The sequence below is a fragment of the Tupaia chinensis genome, unplaced genomic scaffold (genome assembly GCF_000334495.1).
Source record: "Tupaia chinensis unplaced genomic scaffold, TupChi_1.0 Scaffold000153_1, whole genome shotgun sequence".
NCBI classification, from domain to species: Eukaryota; Metazoa; Chordata; class Mammalia; order Scandentia; family Tupaiidae; genus Tupaia; species Tupaia belangeri.
The window spans coordinates 1,453,571-1,465,074 of NW_006159624.1; the positions used below are offsets into that span (position 1 = coordinate 1,453,571).

General features: G+C 36.8%; 1 pseudogene; it reads right to left on the bottom strand.

Moving 5' to 3' along the window:
• Positions 1-9,451: 9,451 nt before the first annotated feature.
• Positions 9,452-10,317, bottom strand: LOC106734590 (nucleophosmin-like; annotated as a pseudogene).
• Positions 10,318-11,504: the final 1,187 nt, after the last annotated feature.

Genomic DNA, 11,504 nt, shown 5'->3' on the forward strand with positions numbered 1-11,504 from the left:
TCTATCAAGGATGATGTGTTATGTATTCTGACTGACTCAATATTTTATTTTGCTCATTTATTCATTTACTGAAAGAGAGAGATGAGAACACTAACAGCCTCTTGTCACACTGCACTCCCCTGAGACCAGTCTTCCAGTCAGGATTATGGGTACACAGTGGGCATGCCCAGTATCTTCAGGCTGACTTAGGATCTGAACCATAGGTCTTCCCATGTGGCTCCAGCATCATGCAGCTGTGTCCTACTGCCTGTACCACTACAGCTGGGGCCTATCCAGTATTTTAATATGTATAAAATAATGGTTTTTTTTGATGAATTAGTGCTCTGTTAGGTCAAGAGTTTCAAAATGGCCCAGAACAGAAAGGTATAGCTCTTTTACAAATCCAGAAAGGAAAATAAAAATAGAGGCTTTTTCCTTTTTCTTATCTGGGAGATGGAACTCTGAGTAAATCAGAAAGAGATTCAGCATTCAGTTATCTTTGTCCCTTTGCCAAAGCAGTTCTAAGCCACTTGGTAGAGAGACTGAAATAAATTTTTTTAAAGCAATACAAATATATACAGCTATTGAACCTAGCAGCTCATATTACAAGAAATCTGAAGTTGGATGTACATGTTAATGGAAGAGATATTAATATGGTAATTAGCACCTATGTTATAAATATTTAAAATGCATAACTAAGACAGAATTTTCCAGGAGTGATGACAAGCATTGGGTACAGCCAGTAATAAAACTTTAAACAAGAAGTCTTCAGGAAATAAATATTATCACAGTTAAATTAGTGACTAGGCACTTAATTAGCATTCTGTCTTAAAACTTTTCAAATCAATAACATTTTAATTATGAAAGTTATAGTGTTCAACTTAGAAAAAAGCATATTGCCCATCACATATATATGTGTGTGTGTGTATATATATATATGTGTGTGTGTGTGTGTGTGTGTGTATGTATATGTATATTTATATACACATATGTATAAAAAAAAAAAGAAAAGGAAATAAGAAATGAAAACCAGCATAGCAAAAATCACTGGTATATATCATGTGGTGGTCTTTGCTAAAAATGATAAATAGCATCATTGATTTGATTATCTTGCACTGCACACTTGTTTTGAAGACCTATATTATACCCCAGAAAGATGTAAAAACAATTAGATGTAAATAAGAAATTATAAAATAAAATACAAAAAAAAATGCAAATCTAAAAGTATGAAGGAGAGAATGAAAATTGCCCATATCCCTTCCACTCAAATGTGACCATTTATCAACTGTGTCTTCTTTCAGTCCTTTCTTAGTGAAAACATACAGCATTTAAGGGGAAAGAGAAAATTCTTAAGTAATATTTTATATAATGTTTGTATTTAGATTATTTTGTGATTCTATAAATAATAGATTTTTATTGGGTCAAGTTTTAAAACTATAAAATGGCACTTAGAAGAAATTTAGAGTAACCATAAACCTACTCTGTGGAGAATCCATTGTTACTATTTAATGGTTGGTATAAAAACCTCATTTTTTTTTTATCTTTTACTTCTCCAGCCTCATCTACTACCCACCACTCCTTAGAGTCAAATTCAAGTTCTTGTACATGAATCTTATTGTTGTTCTATGCTCAGAGTGTCCGTTCCACTTGCAACACATCTTCCTTTCTTTCACCACTGTCAATGCCCACATTTTCCTATTTATTATTATTATTATTATTATTATTTTTTATAGTTTCACTTAGTATCCCTCTCCCTCTCCCTGCCACCAGCAAGTGTTTTGAAATTTCACTTGCTCCTGTTTTGGGTAAGTGATCAGTCCCGGTGTTCCCATAATGGATATAAACCTTGCATGCTCAAGATCCAGAGCAGAGAATGGAAAAGAGATTGCAGCATGGTCACCCCCCCGCCCCGCCAGGGAGGTGATTTCTCATTTTCTTTCTCTCTGTCTCTCTCTTTCTTTATGGTGAGCCCATGTGTCCTATAGCAAAAGCCTCTCGCATCCCCCCCCCAAAACAAAACAAAACAAAATGAAACAAAACAAAACAACAGTTCTGGAGCCTAGAATTCTCAAATCAAGAAACTGACAGGGTCAGGCTCCCTCAGAAGGCTCTGTGCCTTTCTGGCTTATGGTGGTTTCCAACAAGCCTTGGGAATTTTTGGTTAATAGTTGCATCACTCCAGTCTCTAATTCCATTATCACATGGTCTTCTTCCCTCTGTGTCTCTGTTTCTGGTGTTTTTCGTTTATAAAAAAGCTAGTCATTGAATTTAGGGTCCATCCTAACTAGTATATCATCATTTTAACTTTATTACTTTTGCAAAGTTGATATTTCATAGAAAGTCACATTTGCATGTGCTAGGGTTTAGGAATTAAACATATTTTAGGGAACATAAGTCAGCCCATTACAGTACTTAATATCACAAATGCCTTACACATTTATATTAGCATTTTGTCATCCTTCAGGTTCTTAGGGAAATCAACCCTAGTGTCATTTTATCTAAACTTAGTAAATTAAAAAATAGTATATACAGAAATGAGTTTGAGATATGTATCTATGTTGCTATTTTATTAATTCATAATTTCAGCAAATGTGTCCACTATTAAAATCTTCGGGCATGTCCTTGTAAACAAACTATCATAATACAGAATTTTAAGAAACTAATAACTCTTTTCTTACAGATGACCAAAAGATGACCTTTATGCATAACAAAATAACAGTAGATATAATAAGACATCACTAGTTATCTAATTTATCAAACCTATCTCCTAAATTTAATTCTATGACATATTTTGTATGATATTATTACTATGGGTTTAGTTGTTAGGCTTGTTTTTTGCTTTTTTGTTTGTGTTTTGTCACTAATTAAAGAGTTTAGTGTTTACACACATTGAAATAAGTGAAATGCTTTAGGAAAGTAATATGTAAATGGATTATTTACACCATTTAAAAGATATGTAAACTGAAACCTGACACTTGAATGACTTTTCAACTATTCTAAGGCCATCATGGTTAAAACATCACAATTGAAATTCATGTGGTGAGGTGCAGGTAAAAGTGTTAATACATTAATAGTGTAATATAGTAATGGAATAAGTGCAATAAAACTAAATTAGATGTAAGAATAATATAATCAAGCAATATAAACAGTTGCCATGGGAACATGTAAGACGTGGATCTTTTGGACAATGTATTATCACTTGAGCTGGAGGCATTTGTGGATTCATGGACAAATTCTTGTTCAGCAAAATAAAATCATTCTTTTAGTACCTGTTTCTTCAGAGTGCTGTGTCATGGCTGTACCTATTTCTCTGATGGATTTTGCACTTCTTTAGGGCAAAGGGTGTGCCTATTTTTCTTTCAGCATTGCCATGGTGATTATACCAGTGGTGGGAAGGAAACAGGGTCTGCATTAGGCAGTTTGAATGCATGAATTTTGACTAATGCTCAGAATTCTCCCCATTAACAGTTTACATTTAAATTGATAGTTCAGATGTTAAGAGCAGATTGCCTAAGAAATGTAAGATGACATGCCCTACTTAGCAAGAGGAAATACAGGCTCCACCACGTTGGCACAGGAAAGAGAACACTGTGGTGTGATACTGGAGTCAAATGGGAAGGCTTGTGGTCAGTTTAGAATCTTGAGTAGAATCTTCTGGGCATGCCGGGTGCATCCCTTGATGGTCCTGGCTTCCTGGCTGGCTAGAAGGTTGGAGGAGAATCACAGTGCAGTAAGACCCTGTCAGGAGGCCCTATCACTATCTTTCTGTTTTTTTTGTTTTTTTTTTTTTTCCTTTCTCTCTCTTATGAAATAATAAGTAAACTCCAAAAGAGAAAATATTTGGGCCAGCAGGTGGTGTGGTGATTAAGACACAGATTCCAACATGGTCGACCTTGGTTGTAGTCCTAGTCCTGGCTACTTGAAAATCATGCTGGGCGCCTGTATGTGCAGACTCAAAATTCTAGGAGGAGTATGGAAGAGAAGTGATTGGGACCAGCAGTTAGCGTAATGGCTATGTCTCTGGACATAGTCGACTGCGGTTCGAGTCCCGGACCCAGTGGCTTAAACTCACGCCAGGCACGTGTGTGTGAGTGCCCAAGATCCTGAGAGGAGAATGGAGGAGAAGGGATTGCGGTGTGGCCATCCTCCCTGTGGGGTGATTTCTCACCTTCTGGCTCTCTGTCTGTCTCTGTCTGTCTGGTGAGCATACACGCCCTATAGCAAAAACGTCTAAAAAATAAATAAATAAAAACAAAGAGAAGTGATTGTGGCTTGGCCATCCTCCCTCGGAACAAGTGACTTCTTACTTTCCCTCTCACTATCTCTCTCCAGTGAGTGCACATGCCCCATAGCAAAAAAATTTTTTTGAAGAAGAGGAAATATTGGGAACCAGCATTTAGCATAATGGCTATGTTGCTGGACTCCCACGTAGTCGACCGCAATTCGCATCCCAGACCCGGTGGCTTAAAACTCACGCCGGGCGCATATGCGTGCGTGCCCAAGATCCTGAGAGGAGAATGGAGGAGAATGGATTGCAGCGTGACCATCCTCCCTGGGGGGTGACTTCTCACTTTCTGTCTCTATGTCTCTCTCTGTCTGTCTGGCGAGCGCACGTGCCCTATAGCGATAAAAAACTCTCCAAAAAAAAGAAAAAGAAGAGGAAATATTAATTATAATGAATGATGTGAGAAAATGTTGATCTCAAGTAGCATAAATTCATAAAAATTTTAATAAATATTGAAAAATTCTTCTTTTGTAAAACCTTGTGTTTTATTTTTTACGTACATTTAAATATTGTACATCTTCATAGCATGCAATATGGCTTTTCAAAGCACGCATGCAGTGCGTGTCAATCAAGTCAAAGAATACCATATACATCATCTTCAACAAATAACTCTCCGTTGTTGTGTCTATTAAATGTTTTATTTCCTGAGTCTCTTTCTCTGTTTCACCTCCTACTTCCTCCTATACAGTTTTTGGTATCAACCCTTGTCACTCTTGCTTTTATGTTTTCCTTTTAATATAAATTTCAACTGGTGACCAGTGGTGCTAGTTCAACAAACACTTTAAGAATTTATTAATATGGTTAGTAATTTAAAAGAAAATTGGCGGGCTGGCAGGTGGCGTGGTGGTTGAGGGTGCTGGACTCCCACATGATTGACCACGGGTCAAGTCCCGAACCTGGCAACTTGTTTTCTCACTTTCTCTCTCTCACTCTCACTCTGTCCCTCTCTGGTCAAATTAAAAATACGTAAATAAAGTTAAGCAAAATCATTTTTTTTTGAGAGGTTTCTGCTAAGGGTGCATGCACTTACCTGAAAGAGAGAGACAGAAAGCTAGATATCACCCCTCGGGGGAATGGCCACGCCACAATCCCTTCTCCTCCATTATCCTCTCAGGATCTTGGGCATGTACACACACATGTCCGGAGTGAGTTTAAGTTACTGGGTCTGGGACTACATGTGAGTCCAGCAGCATAGCCATTATGCTAACTGTTGGTCCCAAGCAAAATAATTCTAAGAAAAAGTGTTTAAAAGCAAATTGGAAAAGCTTACCAATATTTTTTTAAGGCTTTCTTAACTAATTTTACAAAATTATCACAAAATCTGACAGCACAAAGGGTCAAAAATCATGGATGGCAGATTCTTTGTTTTAATTTTGCCAAAGAGTATGTGAGCTCATTGGACAAGACAGAGAAATGGTGTGAAGGATATAGAAAGCACTGCCCATGGGCAATGGCTATGGGGCAATCTCTTCTCCTTCATCTTGTCCTTTCAGGATTTGGGGCACACATGCACAGACACCTGGCATATTTCTAGAGTCACTAGATCAAAGACCCAAAACTCAGAGTCGATCAGGTGGGATTTAGCTACTTTAACTACTATGTCACAGCCTGGAATCATCTTTGCCATCTTTTCATTCATACATTTCTTTGAGAACTGTATGGAAAATGTAGATATTCTTTCCAGGAAAATTGCAATCACACTAAAATTTATATTCAATTTAATTTATGCTAAAAACATTAAATTTCATTGAACTCCTGAACCACAGGTCTGGACCAAGTATCTAAATTTCTCTTTTCTCTCTTTGTCTTCTTCTTTATTTCACAGTGAGGTAGGTTGGGGCAATAAAAAGAAAAATTAAATTCTGAGAGATCAAATTGTTTCTTTTCTTCTCCTTCTCCTTCTCCTTTTCCTTCTTCTTCTTCTTCTTCTTCTTCTTCTTCTTCTTCTTCTTCTTCTTCTTCTTCTTCTTCTTCTTCTTCTTCTTCTTCTTCTTTTCCAGTGAGAGACTTTTTGCTGCAGGGCCCACGTGCTTGCCAGACAGACAGAGAGGAACAGAGAGATAGGAGGTGAGAAATCACCCTTTGGGGGTATGGCTACACTGCAATCCCTTCTCCTTCATTCTTCTCTCCAGATTTTGGGCACGCACTCATACGTGCCCGGTGTGAGTTTCAAGCTGCTGGGTCCCAGGATTTGAACCATGGTCGATCACGTGGGAATCCAGCACCTTAACTAATAAGCAACCTACTGGCCCCTACAGTAGTTTCTTAAAATTATTCATAATAACCAAAATGTTCATCACAGGAGATGTAAGGTTAGAAATTTTCCTAATATATAGCATCCTCCCAATAGGATAAAGAACATAAATAATGAAACAAAGAAATCCACAAAAACATGTAGCAACTCCTCAAATCTGAAAGGGAAAAGTGACGTTTTGAACAACTGGTTCAGAATGACACACTATTGGACATCAGTAACTCAGGGTGACGAGCACAATTTGCATAAACATATTGAAAGAATTGCATAGGTACACATATTCAGATAATCTTATTCTAAATGAGCATATTCAAATGATATGTATTATAAGTACGCGGACTGGCATAACCACCACACAGCTGGTTCTTAATACATACAAGCCTAACAAATAAAAGACTAAAAACTTCTGATATTTAAACAAGAAACATTTTTTTCATATATGATAATGCTAGAATTAGTTATGTGATACAGTAAAACAAAAATGTAGAAACTAATGCATGTCTACTGGGCATTTAAAGATTCCCTCTCTCTGTCTTTATGTGTATACACACACACACACACACACACACACACACACATGCACATATATTCTTTTAATGCTATGTCTAATAAAAATTATTTTTTAAGCCTGTGACTTATTTTGATAGCCAGTGTGCAGTCAAAGTATGTTTCCATTTATGTATCATGTGATCATTCAGTTTTTAAAATTGGATTTGTGAGTGCTTTCTACATTTATTTTCCCACATAATTTTTATTTTTACAAAATTTTTATTCTGTGATAGTGCTTTGTATCTATCTTACACAATTTTTAAGAAACTGATATATTTCCCAGTTTTTAAATTTGGTAGAGTTACAGACTTGAAAGTTTTTTTTTTTTTTTTTCCTTCAGTTACTGCCTTCAAAGACACCTTTCTTTACTTCTTGACAATATCTCAGTTGTATCTTGTACCTTCCAGTCATTTTCAGGCATTAAAAAGTATATATCTGCCTAAGCCAGTTTAAACTTTCATATCCAGATCTAATTTTGTTCCTGCACCATCTCTTCTCATTTTACCTCCGACCTCATTTGTGACCTTAGATGCTGGGACTGAAGTTAGAGAATTTCTTATGCAGTTTCCCCTCACCTGACCTTTCCCCTTCCCTCTTCCATACACCACTTTTGTTTGCTTATTTATGGTTTCTGCAGGCTAAGGTAGAGAGGATAGAGAACTACATGAAAGAGAGTCAAGGCAAAGGTGTGTTAGCTGGGTGCATTGCTGGTTTGTGCCTCAGTGTGTTCTAAAGCACAGGGTTACAAACGCCACGCTACCTAAGTACATTCCTTAGCAAACCCTCTGAGAACTATTGTCCAGATCCATTTGCTTTGTTTACTTGCTATTTCTGAAATGAACTGTCTTTAGGCCATTTTTATTTTAAGTATCATTGTTCATGTAGTCTCTTGTCATCTATTTTCTCCCCAGTAGCATCAATTCAATGTCTCTTTTATTTCTGATTTTATTTTATTGACTCTTCTTTTTTCTCAGTTAATCGAACTAAAGTTTTGTCGCTTGTGCGTATCCATAAGAAAAAGAAAACTCAACTCTTAGTTTAATTTATGTTCTTTCTGTTTATTTTTGCTCTAATCAATTTTTTTTTTACTTTCTTTCATCTGCTAATGTTGGGCTTAGTTTGTTAAGAAGATTGGAGTCATAATAGTCTTTTCCAACTATAATAGACTGTAACTAGAAATGAAAAACAGAAAAACAGGAATTCACAAACATGTGAAAATTAAAACCTTTCTCTGGAATAGCCAGGAGATCAAAGAGGACATCAAGAAAGAAAACAGAAAATATCTTGAGACAATTAAAAGTAAAAACACTACATACCAAGATTTATGGGATGTTGCAAAATTAATAGTAAAAGGGAATTTTTTTGTTTTAATATTTTATTATTTTTTATTATCATAATCTTGTTTATATTACATGGACACATATAACTTTATAGCGTATAGTGATAAATACCTTCATTCAAAAGGAAGAAAGATTTCAAACAACCTAACTGTATGATTCAAGGAGTGTGAACTCTCTTTTACTCATAGTAATTTATTCCATAGTTTCTTTTCTATGGGGTTTTATATGCCAGCAGTCAACTTTCTTGAGCAGGACACTGATGAGATGACACATGCTCAATTGTTATTCCTTATTTACTTGGCTTATTGGAAACTCTCCAGTCTCGGTCTCCTCTTATTATGTTAAATGGCAGAAATGCAAGCGATATCTTTCTAACCTGATGTCTCTCTGACTCCTTTGCCTATCCCTCAACTTGAAAAAAAAGGCGTGGTGCAGATCACCTGCTACTCTGAATAAATGGTTTTCTGTCCAAGGCACGTGCTGCTCAATTCTCTTTCCACATGTCTTTCTTGGCTTTGCCCTGGCTCAGCCTAAGAGAACTGCAACTGTTCTCTCTCAACTGATACTGCATGACTCCTGTGGGCTGTGTGTTTCAATAGACCTTCCTCAATTAGTTCTCCTAAAAAAATAACAATGGATGATGGAGTCCTGATCTCAAGACGATCCTTTAGTAAATCTTATAGAAGAGATCATTTAACTTCTTGGTACCTGTTTTTTTTTTTGTTTTTTTCTTTATTAAAATACTGAGTTTATTTCATATGTATATTTTTGTCTCCCCACCATTTCCCTGTCTGACCACCACTACTACTGTGTCCTATTATAACATTCCATACATACTTAAAACCAAGCAAAGGGTGGAGTTCCATCTTTAAAAACTAAACAGGCATTTGGGACAACACATTTTTGGCAATGGAACCTGGATAGCATTTATCAAACACGGTAGGGAAAATTCTCACTCTGCATTATAAAAAGGACAGCCAGATATCAACTGTTACAGAAATGAACTAAGACAGAAGAATTTAACAAATTGTTTAAACTATTTTCTTATAGAGACTTCCTCCACCGCCAGAGATCTTGAATAGCCTTGTGATCAGTCATATGGAAGCAATTCTTGACATGATTGATAAACTTGGTTTCCACTTTGGGAAGAGAATCACCTTTTTCTATACTTGTTTGCATTTTTTGCTTTAATGTCTTCTAAGAACTAGGTCTTTTTGGTGTTTTAGGTGTTTTTTTCCTGTTTTTTGAATGATTCTTGACCTTTTGATCTTGGTGTTGATGGTTTTGAGTCTTTTCCATTCTGGTTTGATTTTTGAGCATTTTTGCCAGGAGCATCTCATATAGATTTCTTCACTGGAGCTTTTTCTTCTGTTTCCTCATCTTCAAAATCATCATCATCATCATCTTCATCTTCATCATCATCATCTTTGTCAGCAGCAAGCTTTACGTTTTTCTGTGGAAACTTGCTTCCACCTCCAGGGACAGATCACTTTCCATATATACTTAAGAGTTTCACATCCTCTTCCTCTTCAGCTTCTGACTGCATCTTCCTCCACAGCTACTAAGTGCTGTCCACTAATATGCACAGGCCCTGAATCACACTTCAACCTTAAGACCACAGGTGGTGGTATTTCAAAGCCCCCAAGGGAAACTGTTGGCTGTACAGACATTTTCAGTGTTGCCAGTGTTACTTTAATTGGACTGCCTTCATAATTCATTGCCTCTGCTTCAACAATGTGCAGTTCATCCTTTGCACCAGCCCCTAAACTAACCGTTCTTAAAGATAACTGGTGTTCATTTTCATCATTATCCACTTTAAAGTGATAATCTTTGTTGGCCTTTAGTTCACCACTGAAAAGATAGTTCTGCGGCCTCAGGGGGCTCATGTCCATGTCCATCGAATCTTCCATGGGGGGGTGGCACGCACTTGGGTGGGGAGAAGGTGGACGGAAGTAAACGACTACGGCTCCCGAAAACAGCCGTGCAGGATGGAATCACTCCCTTGGTACCTGTTTTGAATATGAAAAAAATGAGTTTGGAGGTCGACCTTCAACTCTGAGACAATATATAAGATCCCCTAAATACCTTTTTATGTGATTTTTATAGAAAATCATACTTTGGATTTTTTCTTTTTTGGAAGTTTAAATTACTCAGAAGAATTTTTTAGAACTTTTAGTTCTTCTATATAATAAGATAGCCATCATTTTCCTTTGCAATCTAATTAGAGTACTGATTCTCCCACAGGCTGAAAGGGATAGCCATAGGCCATGTGAGAGTATTCACCTCAAGGCTACAATTTATTGAATCAGGATAAGTTCATCCATAGGCTAGACTCAGACAATCAGATTTCTTTTTCAATAATTTAAATGAAAAGATCCTGGGAACAAGCAGTCCGCATTAGATGTATTAAACACATGAATGAAATCTTCAGACAGAGTGAGAGCCACAGGCAATGCTAGAATTTTGGATGAGAGAACATGTATAGAAAGAAGGGCTCAAATCTCACCCAAGGAGGTTTTACAAAGAATGAAGACACCTGTGAGTTTTCAGTTACTGGGTGATCATGCTCTACTTCTTGCAGTTTGTTCTTCTCTAACAATTTTTTATTTATGATGATTAGTTTTTAATCTGACACGAGAGACGAGAGAGAGAGAGAGAGAGAGAGAGAGAGAAAGCAAGCTGCCAGGTCCAGGACTCACACTGTGGTTGACTATGTGGTAGATCAGCATCTCAACCACCTCGCCACCCTGTTTCCCTACGTTAGTTACAGTTAGTTCTTGGGGATTCTCTATTCCCGCAAAACCAGAAAGTCTCTCTTCGTACTATTTTAAAAGAGTTCATGTTCCTTGTAAGAAAATGAGGCCTAGCAAAATTTCCTTATGAGGCTATTTTACCTGATGTGTCAATATTTAGCATTTAAATGGTATTTAGTTTAAAGGAAGAAACTACATTAAGCAGAGAAGTAATCGGTGAAATGTAGGGTGGTCAGTCAATACTTCCCCCATTTGACCATAATGATTTCCTCATAAACCCTGCTCATACTAAGATGTCCACATTTTGCATCTCTTTTTCTGCCTTCTCACAATTCTGAAGAAAA